Raw genomic sequence first — 19864 nt, forward strand, 5'->3', positions numbered from 1 at the left:
CTAGCTGCAAAGATTGAGCTTGTTTTCCTGCCACTGCACATGGCTGCTGTTTTTCATCTTGTCTTTACATATCCCTATCAAGTATTCAAACAGCCTGTGTTTAAGAACCCTATCCATAGCTTCTGAGGCAGGTTGTGCCATTTTTGGACAACTCTGAGAGCTGAAGTAGGTCCCTCCAGAATAGTTTTCCATCCCTTAGCCTTAATTTTTGCTTTGGAGAACATAACTTATTTTTAAAAAACAAATAATACAGAATTGATAATCTACTTAAGGTCTCATTTATTAATTTTTTTTATTTATTTATTAACCATTTACTGAGCAACAGTGCTATGTTCCTTTATTCTAATGACATCATCACTCAAAATGTTTCTGGGCTTTTTTGGAGGATTATCTTCATAACTTCTGTCAGATTCTTTTGAAATATGTCAACATTTTCTTTTGGTTTTTTAATCTTGAAGGTGAGTTTGATTTGGGAAATAGCTAATAGTTGTTTAGGACCAAGTCAGGTGAAGGACATGGGTCAGAAGTTGTATTCTGGCAGCCCTTGATTTTCTTCTATTTGATTATTGGGTTTTTTTTTCCCCCTTTAATTTGAACCAACATCTAAAATGGAATTTTGACTTGACATTAGAACAATCTGGCTTTTGCTTCTTTTAGAGAATCTGAAGTTCTTACTGCAGTGGACTGACATTCCTACATAGCCCTTTTCAGTTGGAGCTGAGTAGTGGTTGTTCCTTTAGATGGGACACACATTCACCAGTTCTCAATCCCTGCCATTCCCTGTTATTTCACTGACATTATGGGTAAGGTTGAGTTTGATTTCTGTCTTTGTACTGAGCACTGGAAATAAATGTGGATATAAATAAGACACTATTGCTGCCTTCAGGAAGCCTTTCTTTGATATAGCAACATGTTAAAAAAGTAGTTATTAATATGTGTAAGTGCTATATTCGTGTGTATATTTAGATATTAATTGAGCACCTGCCACATTCCCAGGTTAGTATGCTGAGTGCTTTCACTTATTTAAGCCTCAGAACTCCTGTGAGTTGATGTTATTTTTTCCATTTTATACATGAAGAAATGAGCTCATAAATGGTCAGTAACTTGGCCAAGATCATATAGCTAGTACGTAGGTAGCTATAGCCCAAAAATCAGTCTTCTGACAAAAAGCATCAGTTCTCACTCTGAATTTGAGAACATTGAAGCTTGAACCATGTAACCAGAGTTACTGGTTTTGTCTCACAGTGATCTGAGCATTTAAGGGTGAGAAGATGCAATTGTGTGGTGTAGAGGACTGCTGAGATCCAGGACCAGGGAAGATTGTGAGTTGGAATCCCAGAGATTCCAGTCCACAGTAATGACAGGCTAGAGAGAGAAAGCTATAGTAAGGGAATGGTTTCAGCTGTCAAATGGAAATTCAAGGATAATTTGAGTTCTCTTCCCACTGTAGCTTGAATTCTACTAAGGTGACTGTTGATGAGCAATGGTTGTTGAAGTGTTTTTCTTACAAACTGCTAAGAACTAATAAAAACTATACTGAAAACCTTCACAAAGTATCAAGGGACATGATTGGTTTAATCTGATACATCAAAAGTAGAGTAGAAGGGGAGACTTTTGGAATAATAACCAGACCTTGGCTGAAATTGGTGGTGAAAGGCATGGATTTCCAGCATAAAAACTGGGGAAGATTTTTAGAAGTACCTGGTAGTCCTCTGGTACTGATCTTTAGGGCTAAGGAGTTGCTTTCTGCAGGGTATGCTAGAGATAGAAGAGATACATTCCCTCAAAATAGCTTTAGGGCCTTAAGCAGGTCTTGTCCCTCTCTGAACCTTAACCTGCTGTAAAACAAGGAAGTTGGATTGGATGACATTTAGTACTTTCTACTTTTCAGTGCTTATTCAGGCACTGCACAGTACAAGTGTATTAACTCATTTAATCCTTACAATGGCGCTGTCATATAGATAGTGACAGTTTTACATTATAGATGACAGAACTGAGGCTCAGGGTTAGTCCGGTCATACAATTAGTAAGTAGAGTCAGAATTTGAAACTAGCGCTACCTGACTCCCAAGTGCATAGTTTTACCATACTGACACTAATTAATAGTGAGGTTGCGAACACATTTTCACTACTCTTCTGTGCCTCCCCACCCCCAGCCCTACTCCTCTGATGAGCTTCTTTGCCTCCTGGCAGCTGAACGGCCCTCAGTGTTGTGGGGTTAAGAGAGGCAGTAGTGTGGGTAAGGCACACAACTGGCCCACTGGCCTTCTCCCTTCTCTTCCCAGGCTGGGAATAGATATTCAGAATCTGTGATCCAAACCTGTCTTGCTCTGTAGCTTAGGCTGGGGTGCAGAGTGGTGTGATCACAGCTGACTGTAACCTCGAACTCCCAGGTTCAAGCAATCTTTCTGCCTTAGCCTCCCAAGTAGCTAGGACTATAGGCATGTGGCACCACACCCAGCTAAGTTTTCTTATTTTTTATAGTGATGGAGTCTCTCTGTGTTGCCCAGGCAGGTTTCAAACTTCTGGCCTCAAGTGATCCTCCTGCCTCAGCCTCCCAAAGTACCAGGATCACAGGTGTGAGCCACTGTGCCCAACCCTGATCTAAATTTTTGAGAAAAGAATTGTAATATTATACCTGTAACTATGTAGCTTCAGGAACCACCTTGTAAGGCATCTCGTTAGCATATCCAAACTCTTATGTGGATATCATAGTGAAATTGCCTCACAATCTCTTAACATTTTAAAATCTATCATTAATTTAGTTGTTAGTTGTTTCAAGTCCTTATAAATTATAAATGTGATTTGTTACTGGTTAAATGTTCCTAATAATTAGTAATAAAATTTGTATCAACTTGGCCAGGCACAGTGGCTCACGCCTGTAATCCTAGCACTTTGGGAGGCCAAGGTGGGAAGACTGCTTGAGGCCAGGAGTTCCAGGCCAGCCCAAGCAAGAGCAAGACCTCATCTCTACAAAAAATAGAAAAAAAATTAGCCAGGCATGATAGCTCACACCTGTGGTCTCAGCTACTCAGGAGGCTGAGGCAGGAGAATTGCTTGGCCTGGGAGTTTGAGGTTGCAGTGTGCTATGGTGATAGCCACTGCACTCTGGCCTTCATGATAGAGTAAGACCCTGTCTAAAAAAAATAAGTTTGTATCAACTTGTAGGGTACTGTTTTGTCATATCCCTAGCTAGGTCTCTAACTGGCAGACAAAATTTAACATTAGTCGAATTTCTAATTTTTATTTATTTATTTAGAGACAGAGTCTCCCTCTGTTGCCCATGCTTGAGTGCCATGGCGTCAGCCTAGCTCACAGCAACCTCAAACTCCTGGGCTCCAGTGATCCTCCTGCCTTAGCTTCCTTAGTAGCTGGGACTACAGGCAGGCGCCACCATGCCCGGCTAATTTTTTCCATATATTTTTAGTTGGCCAATTGTTTTCTATTTTTAGTAGAGACGGGGTCTCGCTCTTGCTCGGGCTGGTCTCGAACTCCTGACCTTGAGCAGTCCACCCGCCTCGGCCTTAAAGAGTGCTAGGATTACAGGTGTGAGCCACCTTGCCCAGCCAAATTTCTAATTTTTAAATTAGTGAAGTTGGATAATGGCTTATGTTATCTGTACATATGTAGCCCTTGAGAATTTCCTTTGATGTGCCCTGAGGTGTTCCATGTCTTGGTAACCAGTGTTGTACAGTAAAAGGAGTACCAGTCAATGTGGGACCTGAGTTTGAATCTAGATGTATGATGAGGGACCAATTATTTAACTTCTTTGAATCTTACTTTTTCTCACATGTAAAAGGAAGTTACACTTAGAGTTAGAGTGGTAAAGCCTAAAATATACCTAGCACAGAACCTGGCAATAGTTGGTGTTCAGGAATTATTTCATTGTGCGAAATGAGTAGAATGTATGTAGAGAAATTAACATGGCAAGGTGGGCAGGGTGTGGTGGCTCTCGCCTGTAATCCTAGCACTCTGGGAGGCCCAGGTGGGAGGATCGCTTGAGGTCAGGAGTTCGAGAACAGCCTGAGTAAGAGCGAGACCTGGTCTATACTAAAAATAGAAAAATTAGCCCAGTATTGTGGTGCATGCCTGTAATCCCAGCTACTCAGGAGAATGATGAAGGAGAATCACTTGAGCCAAGGAGTTTGAGGTTGCTGTGAGCTAGGCTGACGCCATGGCACCCTAGCCCAGGTGACAGAGTGAGACTCCAAGTCAAAAAAAAATAAAAAATAAAAAAATAAAAAGAATATGTAATATCACAAGGGGATAGGACAAATCATCTATTTCAGGGCCATGCTGAATCTCTGCATATGCCAAGGATGAGTTCTCATGTAAGGTCAATTGAGGAATTTCTAGAAAAGATCTCATCTACCAGGCAAAACACTGTGTTGTTTGGACCTAGGATACTCAGTTCTGATGGGAGGAAGAAGATCTAAGGAGAATGTTAAAGGCCTCAGGTAATGGTGAGATGCTTGTTGGATTTTTTTTTTTTTAAAGGGCATGTTAATTGATTTCCCCCATATTAGGAGCTACCTCTTAAAATCTAAGCAGTTAGGTCCAAAATCCATAAGCAAATCTTTGACCACCACTGGTGAACTTCAGCACCCCTGGAATATCTTCAGTAACCACAATAAGTCAAGTAAGAATACTTATTTCTCTGCTGAGATGAGCACTGCTGCTTATTCTTGAAACTGTGGTAGAAAAAGTTGTTTATCCTCTGATATCAAACATTAAAAGCTAATCAGCAACATTTTGTGACTGTCATAAGTAAATTAGTTAATCTGTCAAACTCTAAAGTGCTTTTAACAATACACAGTGGGTTCTCTATCCATAGATTAAACCAACTATGAATTGAAAATATTTTTTTTTAAAAAAATTACATCTCTGCTAAACATGTGTAGACTTTTTTTTTTTTTTTTTTTTTTGAGACAGAGTCTCACTTTGTTGTCCAGGCTAGAGTGAGTGCATCAGCCTAGCTCACAGCAACCCCAAACTCCTGGGCTCAAGTAATCCTACTGCCTCAGCCTCCCGAGTAGCTGGGACTACAGGCATGCGCCACCATGCCCGGGTAATTGTTTCTATATATATTAGTTGGCCAATTAATTTCTTTCTATTTATAGTAGAGACGTGGTCTCGCTCTTGCTCAGGCCGGTTTTGAACTCCTGACCTTGACCAATCTGCCCGCTCTTGCTCAGGCTGGTTTTGAACTCCTGACCTTGACCAATCTGCCCGCCTCGGCATCCCAGAGTGCTAGGATTACAGGCGTGAGCCTGTAGTCTCCCGGCCTGTAGACTTTTTTTCTTGTCAGTATTCCCTGAACAATACAGTGTAACAGTTACTTAGTATTTACATTATATTAGTTATTATAGGAAACCAGCAAATACCTGTAGTCCCAACAACTCAGGAGGCTGAAAGGATCCACAGAGCCTAGGAGTTAGGCTGTAGTGTGTTGATCCCACCCGTGAATAGCCACTGCACTCTACCCTGGGCAACACAGTGAGACTCTGTTAAAAAAAAAAAAATAGGAGTATGTGCATAAGTTATATGCAAATACTGCACCATTTTATATCAGGGACTTGAGCATCCAAGGTTTTTGGTATCCACTAGAGATCCTGGAACCAATCCCCTGTGAATACTGAGGGACAATTGTATTCAATGATCTCCCTTTGCCATCTCTCCTCCCTTATCATTATATTTCTCTCTTTGATTTCTGGTAGACTTTTTAGAAATGACACTGCCTTTGCCACTAACTTCATACATTACCTGAAAATTTTTCTAATTGGATTAGTTTGTGTTTTAAAATGAAGTGTTTTGCTGTGTTACTAATCTGTGATTTCAGGATTACCAGTAACAATGACAGATGGATGCTTTTTAGAAATTCTGCAAACTATTGTTTGGCCTTCGGCATCACTCTTTGTTAGTGTTAAAGAAGCTACATTTTCTTTGGGTTAGCCCTACCCAGTTTTCTTTTTCTTCTGTTAATGCCTCAACAGAAAACTGAAGATAGTCACAACTTTCCGACCTTGTGCACATTGCTTTTCTGGTTTACTGCCATAGGATACTGTAGCAGTATCATACAGACATCTTTGATGGCCAATCAGAAGCAGTTAAATTACCTTAAATTTTTTAAATGGAACTCAGGCAGCCAATAAGGAATCCTGTGGGTGGGAATTGTAACAGCCCTTTCACTTGGTTTTAAGAACAATTCTAAATTTGCAGTATCCTGTTTTGGAAGTACATGATGCCCTAGTGCATCTGCTATATGCATTTGCTGGGCATTTCCAAGCCTTAAGTTCCCTGTAGTTTGAAGGCTGAATCTGACCCCTGTTCTGCTTCTCAAGGTAACTTTAAAACAGGAAGTGTACAAAAGAGGTAACTGATGACGTGAACAGCCAATCATGGCTTTGTGTTCTTAGCTGATAAAGCAGCTCAGCCAATGGGACCACTGTGGAGGCAAGGTTTGGTGTCAAATAGCATGCTAGATTGAATGCCTTTGACTGTTAAAGTGGAAGGAGGTTGCAGGGCTTCATTGGAGCCTCGGAGTTTTTCACTGAGGCAGGGGTCAGCTGAAAGACAAAGAAAAATGGCGAATAGTTTGCTGGGGGGTGGGGGGACAGCTGTTCGGGTTTTCACTGGAGTGGACATTCCAGACTCAGGTTTCTTCATCTCCTGCTGCCTTTTGTTTCCTCCGTCCTTTTGGGGGGGAGGGATAGGAGTGACTTTAATTCTCCCTGTCCGAGGAGATATAAATAACTACATTTAAAATTAATGCAGTTCCCGGTAAGTTTAATTCTTTGTTTTGTGTTGAAATGATAGAAACTGTTTAGCTTCAGAGAGTGTAGACAAGTTGCACTGTTTCAGAAAATGGCCACTTTACATTCCATGCATACCTTTTGGTGCACCTAGAATACCTTGCTCTGTTTAGATTTTGCATGTCCTTCAACTAGGATTTCTTTTCCTAGTTCAGTATTGACCAGATCAGATACATGAAGAAAGGATAATCATTTTTCAGGGGCACACAGAAGCAAAGCACTTTCTCTTTGCATTGGGTAAACTTAACTGTTTTCCAAATAATTTTCCTTTGTTCAAGTGCACTGAAGCTTTCCTACAGAATAAGCTGAGTTATTGTAAGAGTTTTTCTATTTCCATGCACTTTGTTGACATCTGTATTTTCAGAGATGGAAGCAACACTATTGCTGTTCGAAATTTGTGTAAAAATATGATTTGCACTGATGCAGGGTCTGATGGTGAAGGCCCACATGCCAATGTGAAATTCTCCCATAACTTCCTTGATTTACCTGTCTGCCTCTAGATTCTAATAAGTACTAATTAATTTAGGAATAATCTTTGTTTTAAAATGCACATTTTAGCTTAGAATGCTGGTTAGAAACATACTTATCCACTCACATTGACAGTGACAAGAGCAAATCTTTATTCACCAATTTCACACATTTTGTCAGGTGTTGATTTGGTTCTTTAGAATGATGTGAGCAAAATGCTTTTCATTTTCTGTATGAAATATTTAAAATCCTAATTTACCTGCAGTTTGTAAATAGGAAAGTTAAGAGTACAGGCACACTATCTTTTGCCCTTGATATATTTTTTTCCCCTTTAAGGATATGAAGCTAATGTAGGTTGCTAATTAGTAATCAGTCAGTTCTTGTGAATAGTAAAATCTTCAGTCCCATGTACTAAGATCTATAATACACCTGATTTTAAAAAGCAATTCTTTGTTTTCTTTTTATTTGCAAGTACGAAATGAAGGTCATTGGAACATTTCTGCAGCAGACTCAGTGTGGAGCAGTGAGCCAGCAGCACTCAGTCTCTGGATAGGGAAAAGGAGCAGGCCTTGTTAGGGAAGTTTCAAGGGTGTTGATTTGCCTTCCCTAGCTTCCCCTCTACTAAAGGATTTACCTGAAAGGATTGATAGGGATTTAGATTTGGGGCTTTTTGAGTTACAGTGGTATAGCAGTCAAAGTTCCTGGATGCAGGCCTCTGTCGTTGCTTGAAAAAGTGACCTTGAAAAACTGCCGAGGAGTTTAAAGATTGAAGGACAAAGTTTGTTTATACAGATTTAGACTGAAAAGCTCTATTTAAGATGAAAAGAGACTATACTTCTGATGTTGATGTTGAGTGGTTAGTAGGAGTACCTTATAGATTCAAATTAGGAGTTTTCAAGCAATAAGACAATAGGACTGCATTCATTCTCTCTCCCACTCTGCTCAGTTCCCTCCCCCTAACAAAAATATTCTAAATCCTTTTAGTATGATAGTTGAGTGAACTGCCCAACAGATTCAGAATTCCTTGCATGCTACCTTGTCTTCTTTGTAATCTAGTGGGTTCTTACTGAAGGATAGTATTTTAGGAGTTCAAATGGTATTTGTGAAACTTCTTTTGGGAGATTGGAATACTTATATAAGAAAATGTTAATTCTGTGAATTTAAGTCCTAACAGAAAGAGTATGTGTTAAGGATTATATTTTAAGAGATAATTATTATTTTTTTTTCCTTTTTTTTTTATTTCGGCATATTATGGGGGTACAGATTTTAAGGTTTCAATAAATGCCCATTCCCCCCCCCAAAAGTCTGAGTCTCCATCATGACCATCCCCTAGATGGTGTGCAGAGAGATAATTATTTTAAGTTTATTTTTTACAAGTCATTGATTTATGTTACTGATGATTCCAGGTTTTATGTATGATTTAAAAAACAGTTGTAGATACTGAATGACCTATTGGCCCTGGGAGGCCTGGAGCAGGGGAGGCAAAAGTGAAGATGGGGCACAGTATGAGGCCGAGGTAAAACTCTGTAAATTTAATAACTTTATGGGTTTAGCTTCTTGGAAAGATGCTCGGCCACTGCCTCTAGTTGAGATGCTTCATAACCTTTTTAGGGTCATGGACTCTGAGAGTCTGACCCACTACCTGGATGCACATGGCCATGCCTGTGCAACACCTCAGGTGACTAAGATGTTTTCTAGTGTATTTCGAATAGTGTTTGTATGATCTCCTCCTATAACACTTTAGCCAGATAAATGTTCTCCAGAGAAATGAAGAAAACTTTACTTCCACAAATAGCAGAGATCTTCTAGGGCTATCACTTGGGCTGTAGGTGGTTATGTATATGGACGGGTAGGCTTTGCTGGTGTCTGAGATTGGGACATTTATTTGCTCTGATTGCAATCTTAGAGACAGCATGGTACAGGCCATTTAAAGTCAGTAAACCTGTGTTCAAATCCCACTTGGTTCTATCACCAGCTTCGTAGGCTTGGGCAAGTCAGCCATTTAGTGTTAGCTTCCTCACATGGAAAAATGGGACCTAAAAATAGCACCTTCTTATTTAGTGGTGAGTCTTGAATGTGATCTTGTATGTCAAAGTGCTTTCAAATTGTGAAGTGCTATACAAATATTAGTTGTTGTTAATCCAGACTATTGGGGATGAAATGTTTATGAAGATAGATGTGGCATCAAAGAAAAAATGCCACTATTTTAATATATTTACAAAGGAGTTTGTTTAAACCTGACACGTCTCTTTTTAAACTTGTTCCACATGCCTTCACCTGCATCTTCCTATTTATGCTGACATGACTGTATCTATTTAAAGCATACATTGAAACCATCAAACCTTTACCCATCAAGATTCCTATGAAGGAATTTTGACCCCTTTGTCGAAAATGGAGGGCCTTACAGAATAAGATGAAATGAGAATGCTGATTTTTTAAAAAACTCTTAATAGATTTAAGAACCTCTCAGAATAAAAACTGTGAGTCTGTTCTGATTGGATTCTGAGATTTGCATTATAATGCAGGTAAGTTGTAATGGTTGCAGATGTTTACCAAGCAGAGGTTACAGTTTTAGTTTGTGCACCAAATGTTTATAAAGTAAACTGGAGTCATTTTTTTGGTTTGCTTTGTGGTCATCCTTTCTGTCAGTTTCCAAGCTTGAGAGGTAGTTACACCATGCAGAGGAGTAGCAAGTAAGTTAATGTTGGGATGAGTACTTTAAAAAAAAATTGGTCTGTCATCAAAAATCTCAACTCTGGCATAAATTTTACACAGTTGATACTTATTGTAAAATACTTTTCTAACATAAGTGGCGGAAATTCATGGGGATTTCTTTCACCCATTTTACATGCATAGTGTTGTCTATTTTTAGGACTTCCTTTTTTTCCTCCTGGGGTGGGGTTGATATTTTGTGATCTATTTGATTTCCTGTCCTTATTAAGTCACTTCCTCTCTGGCATGGTCAGTCAGCGTTGGTATCTACCTCCTTTGTGTGCACTGAAAGAATCATATTCAGACAGAATGAGGTTTGGCAAAATTGGTGTTGGCCTTATCAAACAAAATTCCATTTCCAGGGATGGGTATATTTCAAAACAGCAATCAAGGTCACTGTGGGCTTTTGTTCCTAAAAAAAGATGAGGTTTCCTTTTAAAGAAGCTGTATACTTTTATGAGGGCTTCAGTAACCCAAAAAGCATTCTTAAAGCTGATCATGAATAAAATGATTCTTGCCCATCCCTATCCCCCAAAATATGTGCATACAGAGTTCAAATACTACCAGATTAAGTAGATGGGAATCATTTAGGGATCTAGTCTAGTTCCCTTCTTCTTCTTCTTTTTTTTTTTAATTTTTTTTATTTTTGCGTATTATGGGGGTACAAGTGTTGAGGTTACTTATATTGCCCATGCCCCCCTAAAGTTCCCTTCTTATAAAGTGGGGAAATTGTGGCCCAGTCAGGTTAGGTGTTCTAATCCAAGTCTTACAGCTTTTTAAGACTGGCCAGTGCAAGTTCAGAGATACGACTCCCACTCAACTTGTTACATGTTTCTTTTATTCCTCTAGGTTGTTTTTACTTTTTATTTTTCATATTTCTCTTCGTTTTGGTACATCTGTGTAGGTTGCAGTTTGAGCACAGAAGGAACAGAGAGAAAATGGGTCATGGGAGAGGTTCGGAAGTCCTTATGTGTGGAGTCTGTTGGTTAGAAAGTCTGCTGTGGCAGCAGACTTAGTGTCCCCTGTGGGATCTGAGATCTCTTGCCTCAGCCAGTTGCTTATTCAGAAAGCTGAGAATCAGCTAAGAAACTAATGGTGCCCACCTGTCTGAGGTGTCCTAGAGAGCTGGGTTACTTTTATGCATTATAAAGAAGTAAACTAACATATGAACACAACATCTGTATGTCAGTTAGTGGTTTTGTTTTTTGTTCATACATTCAAAAATAAGAACAAGTTGGGCTTGGTTCTTCAAGTGAGTCAGACTCCGGGGTCATTTTAAGCATTTGACAAGACTAAAATAGGAATCATTTTCTATATATGCCCCAAATAATATCTTAACTATATCAACTTTACTCTTTCCCACCAGCAAAGTGGCATTTCTATATGTGCTTGTGTGTGTTTTGTTATTTTTTGTATTCTTTGATAGACCATGATATACTTGAAAATTCTTAATTTTTCTTACCGCCTTCATATATTTAACAAGTTACAGTTTAATGAAAGAATGAGGGCTTGAATGATGTAAGTTATGTAATATTTAAGTCCTGAAATGTACTGTAACTGAAAATTATAATAGACACAGCTGGATAGTATATACCTCATATCTGCATTTCCCAAAAGTTTAATTATCTTTTTAGTCTGTTCTTTTTGCTACCTCAGTATTGTGCCTAGCTCTTTAGAACTTGTCAGATTCTATTTACATTATCACCCTCATCTTCCTGCCTTTCCTTTGAGCATTCCAAAGCCAGGCCCCATTGTTTGATGATTGACCAAAAGTTTTTCTCTACTGAGAGTATTTATTATAAATTAAATTACAGTCCAGCACTTGCAGTGGAAAAGGGCAGTTGAAGGATAAGAAATGAAGGTAAATTCCAGTATAAAGGAAGAACTAAATAAAAAAACACCTAGTAAATGTTTAACTTGAAAGTGGCATAACATAGTTTGTGACCTTGTGTTCCTTGGTTCAAAGGAAGAAAGAAGACCAAAATAACCACAGCAAACAACAGTGCTAATTCAGTTGGTTGTCCTTTTTTCTTGGAAGTACTATCATTTTGTTCTGTTTACATAGTTTCAAATTACATAGAAAACTAAAGGGAAGACCTGCTTGATGGAAATATACAGACAGAATGAATTTTTCCTTTATTTCCCTAAGTTGTATAGTTCTTACCTTCAAGGAAATACTACAGTTGGATGCTGTTTACACGTCCTTTCAGTAGTACACTATGCATCCATATCTTTATGTAGAGAATTTAAAAATGTATACAAGTAAAATTTTACTCCAGGATCTAACAATCTGGTAGGGGAGACTGATGATGTGTATCAATTATTGGAAACTGATATGGAAAGTACATGCAAAATGCACACAATTCACAGGAGGAGAGACTGGCTTAGGAATGAAAGGCAGTTTAACCGGGTGTTGGACTCAGGGACAAGGACATTTCAGGCATGGGAAGCAGCAGGAACAAGGTCATGATTCAAAAAGTGCAGCTTGGACTGAAGAGAGCAGTAAATGATCTACTCTGCTTAGAGCAGAAGGAGTTGAGTTAAGGACAGGAAGGATTTGTGAAGAAGTATGGAGAAATCTGCCGGGGTGCGGTGGCTCACACCTGTAATCCTGGCAATCTGGAAGGCCTAGGTGGGTGGATCGTTTGAGCTCAGGAGTTTGAGACCAGCCTGAGTAAGAGCAAGATCCTGTCTCTACTAAAAATAGAAAGAAATTAGTTGAACAACTAAATATATATGGAAAAATTAGCCAGGCATGGTGGTGCATGCCTATAGTCCCAGCTACTTGGGAGGCTGAGGCAGAAGGATTGCTTGAGCCCAGGAGTTTGAGGTTGCTGTGAGCTAGGCTGATGCCATGGCACTCTCAAAAAGAAAAAAAAAAGCATGGAGAAATAAATTGGGTCAGATGTTGGAAGTCCTTGATTGTCAGGCTAAGAAATTTGAACAGTCTCTGCTTGACATTGGTGACCATTGGAGATTCGGGGTAGTAGACTGATGTGGCATTATCAGAACTGGGCTTTTTTTTTTTTTTTTTGAGACAGAGTCTCGCTTTGTTGCCCAGGCTAGAGTGAGTGCCGTGGCATCAGCCTAGCTCATAGCAACCTCAAACTCCTGGGCTCAAGCAATCCTGCTGCCTCAGCCTCCCGAGTAGCTGGGACTACAGGCACGTGCCACCATGCCCGGCTAATTTTTTTTTCTATATATGTTAGTTGGCCAGTTGATTTCTTTCTATTTATAGTAGAGACGGGGTCTCACTCTTGCTCAGGCTGGTTTCGAACTCCTGACCTCGAGAATCCGCCTGCCTCGGCCTCCCAGAGTGCTAGGATTACAGGCGTGAGCCACCGCGCCCGGCCAGAACTGGGCTTTTATAAGATTTATTATGCATCCTTATGTAGAGTAAATTTGAGACATTAGAAACTGTGAACAATGTAGTCAGTTTACATACTAGGTTCACAACCCTTATAGTAGGATTGTTAAGAGGGTTAAAATAGGTAATATAGTAATAAAATAGTAATATAAAGGGCTTAGAACTGCACCTGGCACACCGTAATCATTAATGAGTATTAGCTGTAATCAATATCAACATCATTTTTATTATTATATGGAGGTGATGTGAGGGTCTGAACAGAGGCAGTGGCAGTATGAAGAAAAGTCAGAAGATGGATACTGTTGGACACTGTTATTACAGAATTTAGCAGTTGATTAGAATTGGGGAGCAAAGGAGAAAAAGGCTCTGAGATTTCAAGCCTGAGTGACTGGAGGGTACAAGCAGAAAGTTAGGAAGAGCAGGTTTGGGGAAAGAAGATAGATTTAATGTGGGGCTTGTGGAATTTCAGTTCCAGGTAGCTTTCCAGTTGGAGAAGTCCAGCAGGCAGTTTGTACATGCAGAATTGGAGCTTTGGAGAAATATCAAAATTGGTAATGTATATTTGGAATTTAAGATCATGGAGATTATAGCTGAACTGGATGAATGGGAGAGAATCAAGGGAGAGAACAGATAAAAGAATAAAGCTACATGTCAAAGATGGAAACACAAAAAGGTCTGACTCTAAAGTTGAGAAATACAGAAATAAGCATGGCGGTATCCTCTAGATCAGTGTTTTCTAAGATTTTTTGATTGCATACTCTTATCTGAGTGTGCAGCTTCCATGTGTGAATTAGTATGCTTTACTCTATAAAGTTGTTCATTTTTTGAGTGTTAGTTAAACTAGAGAATTTCTATTACTCCCTTTAACCGTGCATACGTAACAGGGTAAAGGTGTCATTGTTAGCCTACATCTTCCTCAGAATATTTTAAGTACCATGCGTGATACATGATCTTGTGACAAGTTAAACTAAGTGAAGGCATCAGTATCAGATCATAGGTTAAATATTCAAAAGCTAATATTAACATTTTCTTTGTGTGCCTTGATAAGTAAGAGATTAGAAATACTGCCCTAGAATCTAGTGGCCTCCACTTGCTCTGAAAACATACAGATAATTCCTTGAGATTAGTTTGTATATACACACACACACACACACACAACGCATCTCCATTTGATGCAAAGGCTAGATTTTGTTTTTTGAGTTTCATTGGGCTTAATCTTACTGATATTAGCTTTGTAAAGTCTCAAATGGCAGCATCCTGCACAAAGCCAACCAAAGATACATATGTAGGAATTTGGCAGCATTTGCTTAGCAAGTAATTTATAGTCACATGATCATGATAGCACCAATGAGTAGCACATACAGTTAACTACCAGGAATGGTACCAGCCTCATCTGTAGGATCTAGCAGAATTTTTAATATAAGGCAACTATATTTAGCTTCTAGGCTAAGTGTGTTGTAATTATCTTCACTCTAAAATAAAGGCAATAGGAAACTTCACTAGAGAAATAGTGGTAAATATCCAGCCATCTTACCTGGTTATTTATATCCTGAATGCCATGATTATTTTCTCCTGGTAATTATGGTTAAGCAATGTAATAGCAATGTTTATGTGAAGCATAGTACTTCACAGTTAATGGAGTGATTTCATGCTCATTCTTTTATTTGCTATTTACCTAATATAGGTAGGACAGAAGATTATTATCTCCATTCTGAGGATGAGTAAACAGGAGGCAGAGCCTAGTGACACAAGCCGTTTATTCCTTGTACCACACCTTGTTACTGAGTATGAAAAACAATCTATAGCTCTGTCCATCTTAAAGGACTGATTCCTCCTCCCACCTTCCCTTTTCCTGTAGTTGCTTCTCCCCTAAAAGGCTCACATCTTTTAAAAAATGGGACTTCCCTAAAGTTTTCATAGACTCTTACATTATATGACTGCTTAAGAAGCTGATCATGAAAGGAGTAAATTGAATTACCTTTAAATTTTTGTCATAAAAGGTGATCACAGCCAATTTTCTTTTGAGAACAAAGCACAGTACAAATAGATAGGTCCTGTTGAACATTACCAGTGTTTTAGGAAATTGTCTTTCATGAATCCTAAATTCACTAAGGTCACATGAGTGATTGAAGGACATTTTCCAAATATAGACTTTTAGTAGGTATTCTGTGGTGTTCCTTAGCTATGCAAATGCACACTCTGGTAGTATGTATTGGGCAGCTCCCAAACTTGGGGTCTTGTCTTCAGCCACAGAGATTGGTGTTTTTAGATGAGTCATGGTGTTCTTAAATAATCAGTTGCTTTAGATTTCCTAGCTGTGATTTATATAATAATCCTTGCTTTATCCCTAGTGAGGTAGAACAAAAGAATTCTGATTTCTTGGAATGATGGCTTGATAGTTAAAAGAATATCATCACCATGTTCTAAGTGTAGCAATGGCTACAATTTTGAAGCGCTCCATAGAATTTAACCAGATGATTCCTCCTGTAAGTGTACAGCTGTGGAAATACCTCCAACAGGGGGCTGGGCTAAGACTGTTCTTCTGAACTATACTGAAAAGATAGAAGGCCCCCAGAGGGTGAACCAGACCTTTCTGTCTCCACTATTGGTGATTAGATGGTCAATTCCCACTCCTTGGAGGCAACTGCAGTTTAACACCTTTGAAATCTTAACCTTTCTTATTTGAGCTTTCCACTTTGAAATGTGTAAGAATCTGACATCTTGGCATTTTAGAGTACTTTTTCCAGGAGAATGATCAGGAAAACTAAAGGTATTAATAAAAAGGCTTGGTGGATTTCTGTTCCAGCCTGAGAAAAGCTATAGGTAAGTTCTTAAGATTTTGGTCCTCTGTTGAGTTATCAATTCTCAAGTAGGAGAAGAACATTTGGTGAAAGAGCATAGAACTGAGAATCAGGGGACATGGGATTTAATTCAAGCTCTGGCATATACTTGTGCTGTGACTTTGGCCAAGTTCCTCAGTCTACCTGGTCAGATGGGAATATTAAACAAATGAGATAATTTGAAGCTCTTTAAAAAGTATAAAGTATGTAGAAATGTAAGGGATTAGCATAACCATTTAAGTTGCTTTGCACTCCTTGAAATGGTCTTTACATTCTTAGTTCTTGACAGCTGTATACATGGAGATAGAAGATTTAGGATTTGGTTGCCTTGGAGGATTTGTTTCTTTTTCCTGCTTGCTTCTTTCTCTCTTTCCTTTTTCTTTTTCTTTTCCCTTTCCTCTTTCCTTCCCTCCCTCCCCCTCCCTCTCTCCCTCCCTCCCCCACTCTCCCCCCTCTCCCTGCCTCCCTCCCTGCCTCCCTCCCTGCCTCCCCGCCCCCCCCCCTCTCTCTCTCTCTCTCTTTCTTTCTTTCTTTCTTTCTTTCTTTCTTTCTTTCTTTCTTTCTTTCTTTCTTTCTTTCTTTCTTTCTTTCTTTCTTTCTTTCTTTCTTTCTTTCTTTCTCTCTTTAAAGATTTAAATCAATGATAAAAGACACTAAGCAGAGTGCAGAATTCACTGTATGTCTATGAGTGAGCAGAGTCGATACAGCCAAGCTCATATTGACATTCTTATAACGCCCTCTAGGTTTTTAATTGAAAATTCTCTCCCCTGCCCCAATTTTTAGACACATTAACTCACCAGCATAATCTTCCATTTTTCTGTGGCACCTATGATTAGATAATTGTCTCCATTTGTCCTACATCTTCTAAAGTAGAACAGGTTTCTCTCCATCCCCACTCTTTTGACTCTTCATTGAATTACTGCCCAAAAGTTATTGCACTACTGAGCATAGATACTTAAGAAGGAATTTTCGGCTGGGGGCCGGGGCTCATGCCTGTAATCCTAGCTCTCTGGGAGGCCAAGGCAGGCAGATTGCTCAAGGTCAGGAGTTCAAAACCAGCCTGAGCAAGAGCGAAACCCGTCTCAACTATAAATAGAAAGAAATTAATTGACCAACTAATATATATAGAAAAAATTAGCCAGACATGATGGTGCATGCCTGTAGTCCCAGCTACTTAGGAGGCTGAGGCAGCAGGATTGCTTGAGCCCAGGAGTTTGAGGTTGCTGTGAGCTAGGCTGACACCATGGCACTCACTCTAGCCTGGGCAACAAAGTGAGAGACTGTGTCAAAAAAAAAGGAATTTCCCCATTTGCCAGTTTCAAAGAAAAGAACCCAGAGGGAGGCCTAGGATATGTGGGGGATTAAAATAGTTCTTGAGGCGCTTGTGTTTGTTCATTCAGTAGATGTATATTGAATCCCCACTATATATAAGTAATGTTTGCGTTGAGGTTGTGCCAGAAACAAAGACAGTTACATGAGAACTATGGAGAAGATAGGAGCATGAAAATTTTAGGCTTAAAAAGTAATATGCCAAAAAATAATGTGCCACACAAACAAGTATAAAAAAAGTGAATAAATACACTAATTGTGGAAATAGATTTGATTGTGTGCCAGGGAGAAAAAAAATTTAGTTATTACTGATTAGTGAATGTGTATACAGTATTTAGTTTAATTTCTTTACACTTGTACTGTAAAGCAGCAGTCCCCAACCTTTTTGGCATCAGGGACGGGTATCATGGAAGACAATTTTTCCACGGACTGGGGTTAGGTGTCGTGGGTTGGGGGAGGGTTGTGTGGAGCTCAGGTGGTGATGGTGGTCCATTTCCTAACAGGCTGTGGGCTAGTACCCAGCTTCAGCCCAGGGATTTGGGGACCGAAGCTGTAAAGGCAAGCTTTTTACCAATATTATTCCAAAAAACCTTAAACATTGGTTTCAATCTATGAGATAGTCTCAAAATTCCTGCTTTCCAGAACATGTTACCTTCACTCCAGGATCTTGGATAGAGATGGAAATAGGCAGAACTGTCTTCAGAGCTCAAAACAGAAACTTTTTTTTTTGAGACAGAGTCTCTGTTGCCCTGGCTAGAGTGCCATGGCGTCAGCCTAGCTCACAGCAACCTCAAACTACTGGGCTCGAGCAATCCTTCTGCCTCAGCCTCCCGAGTAGCTGAGACTACAGGCATGTGCCACCATGCCCGGCTAAGTTTTTCTATAATTTTAGTTGGCCAATTAATTTATTTTTAGTAGAGATGGGAACTCCTGACCTTGAGTGATCCTCCTGCCTCAGCCTCCCATAGTGCTAGGATTACAGGCATGAGCCACCGCACCAGACCCTAAAACAGAAACTTTTGGTTGGGCAGTGGGGCCAGGTTGGATGGGGAGCTGCCTAGACTCCAGGTTTCCTCTGCTCTGTAATAAATTATAAATAAGATTCCTTCTACAAGGCAAAACAGCCACATATTCCTAGCTTATAAAAGTCTGAGGTGTCCAAGGAGACATGGTCTAAGAATTTAAATGTTTTTGGATGAGTCTGCAGGGAAAACCTACATAGCTATTGATCACTTAGATTCTCAGGGATTTGAATTTGGAGCATTCCCAGTCATTTCTAGTTTGAGTTCTTTGCTTATTTAGAACTAGTACATTCATTCTAAATTTAATATTAATAGTTTAAAGAGCTTTAAAAATTATCAATATTTCATGTTTATAAAAGAGATAAGAGAAGATCTTTCTCTATTTTAATAGTATTTCTATGCATCTGAAACTGGGATTTTAAAGGAAACATGTTAAAGACAAAGTAGTCTAAATTATAGAGTGAAAGAAGCTGTTTGGGTCACTTACTGTAATATATAAAGTGGATTGGTCTAGGCTTGCTACTCCATCTGGGCCTACCAGGCCAGTAGTAGATGTCTTGTCTAGCTCCAAACAGTAATGATGATATGATGCCATCTGGCATTTGTATGAAGATTGGTATTTTTTGAGGTCTTTTAACATGTATTTTCCCACTTTTGTGCTGGAACTATCTTGCAGGGTGCTGCTATAGGTGAACAGAGAAGTTCCTAAGAAATTAAAGTATTTGCCCAAGATCATAGACATACAGAAGTTAGTTTGCCAGTGAGCAAGAAACCCCAGGTCCAATACATTTCCTTAATGTATTTACCTTGTACTTGACCACCCCCCACTGTTCTCAGCTGAGTATTTATTCATAGGTATTGCTGACCCACCTAGAAACTTAGTAAAAGGGAAGGATAAAATAGAAAAGAGTGATAGCACTAAAAGAGAAATAAAAAAAAAATGCATATATGATAGAGCTAAGGATTTGAGTCAGTGATCCAAGCTGTGACTGCTCATCTCCTGAACAGTTTGAATATACAGATACTTTAAAACAGTGCAAAAAGTGGGAATGAATAAGTTGTAATAAATCAAGAACAGAATTTTAGATATTTCGCATTTCAGACTCCACTATTTATTGTATTGTGATCTTGACTAAGTGACTTAAGATACCCATCCTCAGCCTTTTCTGTAGAATTGTAATAATACTGATTAATTTATCACTGAGCTAAGTGAAGATCAATTGAGGATAATGTGTGTGGTATGTAGTTTATTAACTCTAAAGCTCAAAGTTGGCATCTTGTAAACATTCTTCACAATCACACTTCTCACCTCTCC

The 19864-nt window shown here is 39.2% G+C and overlaps 1 protein-coding gene across 12 annotated transcripts in view; it reads left to right on the forward strand.

The window, feature by feature from the left end:
- NFYC (nuclear transcription factor Y subunit gamma) overlaps nt 1-19864 on the forward strand; it is a 75464-nt gene that overhangs the window by 9676 nt on the left and 45924 nt on the right. Inside the window, exon 1 of one of the 12 annotated variants that reach the window (XM_075997062.1) lies at nt 6368-6779. The exons of 10 other annotated variants lie outside the window; for them this stretch is intronic. The gene's annotated coding sequence lies outside the window, so the exon portion shown is untranslated. Of the gene's footprint in view, nt 1-6367; nt 6780-19864 lie in introns of those variants that run through there. One more of the 12 variants, XM_012735810.3, reaches the window with a different exon arrangement.

This window comes from Microcebus murinus, chromosome 2 (genome assembly GCF_040939455.1).
Source record: "Microcebus murinus isolate Inina chromosome 2, M.murinus_Inina_mat1.0, whole genome shotgun sequence".
Classification (NCBI taxonomy): Eukaryota; Metazoa; Chordata; class Mammalia; order Primates; family Cheirogaleidae; genus Microcebus; species Microcebus murinus.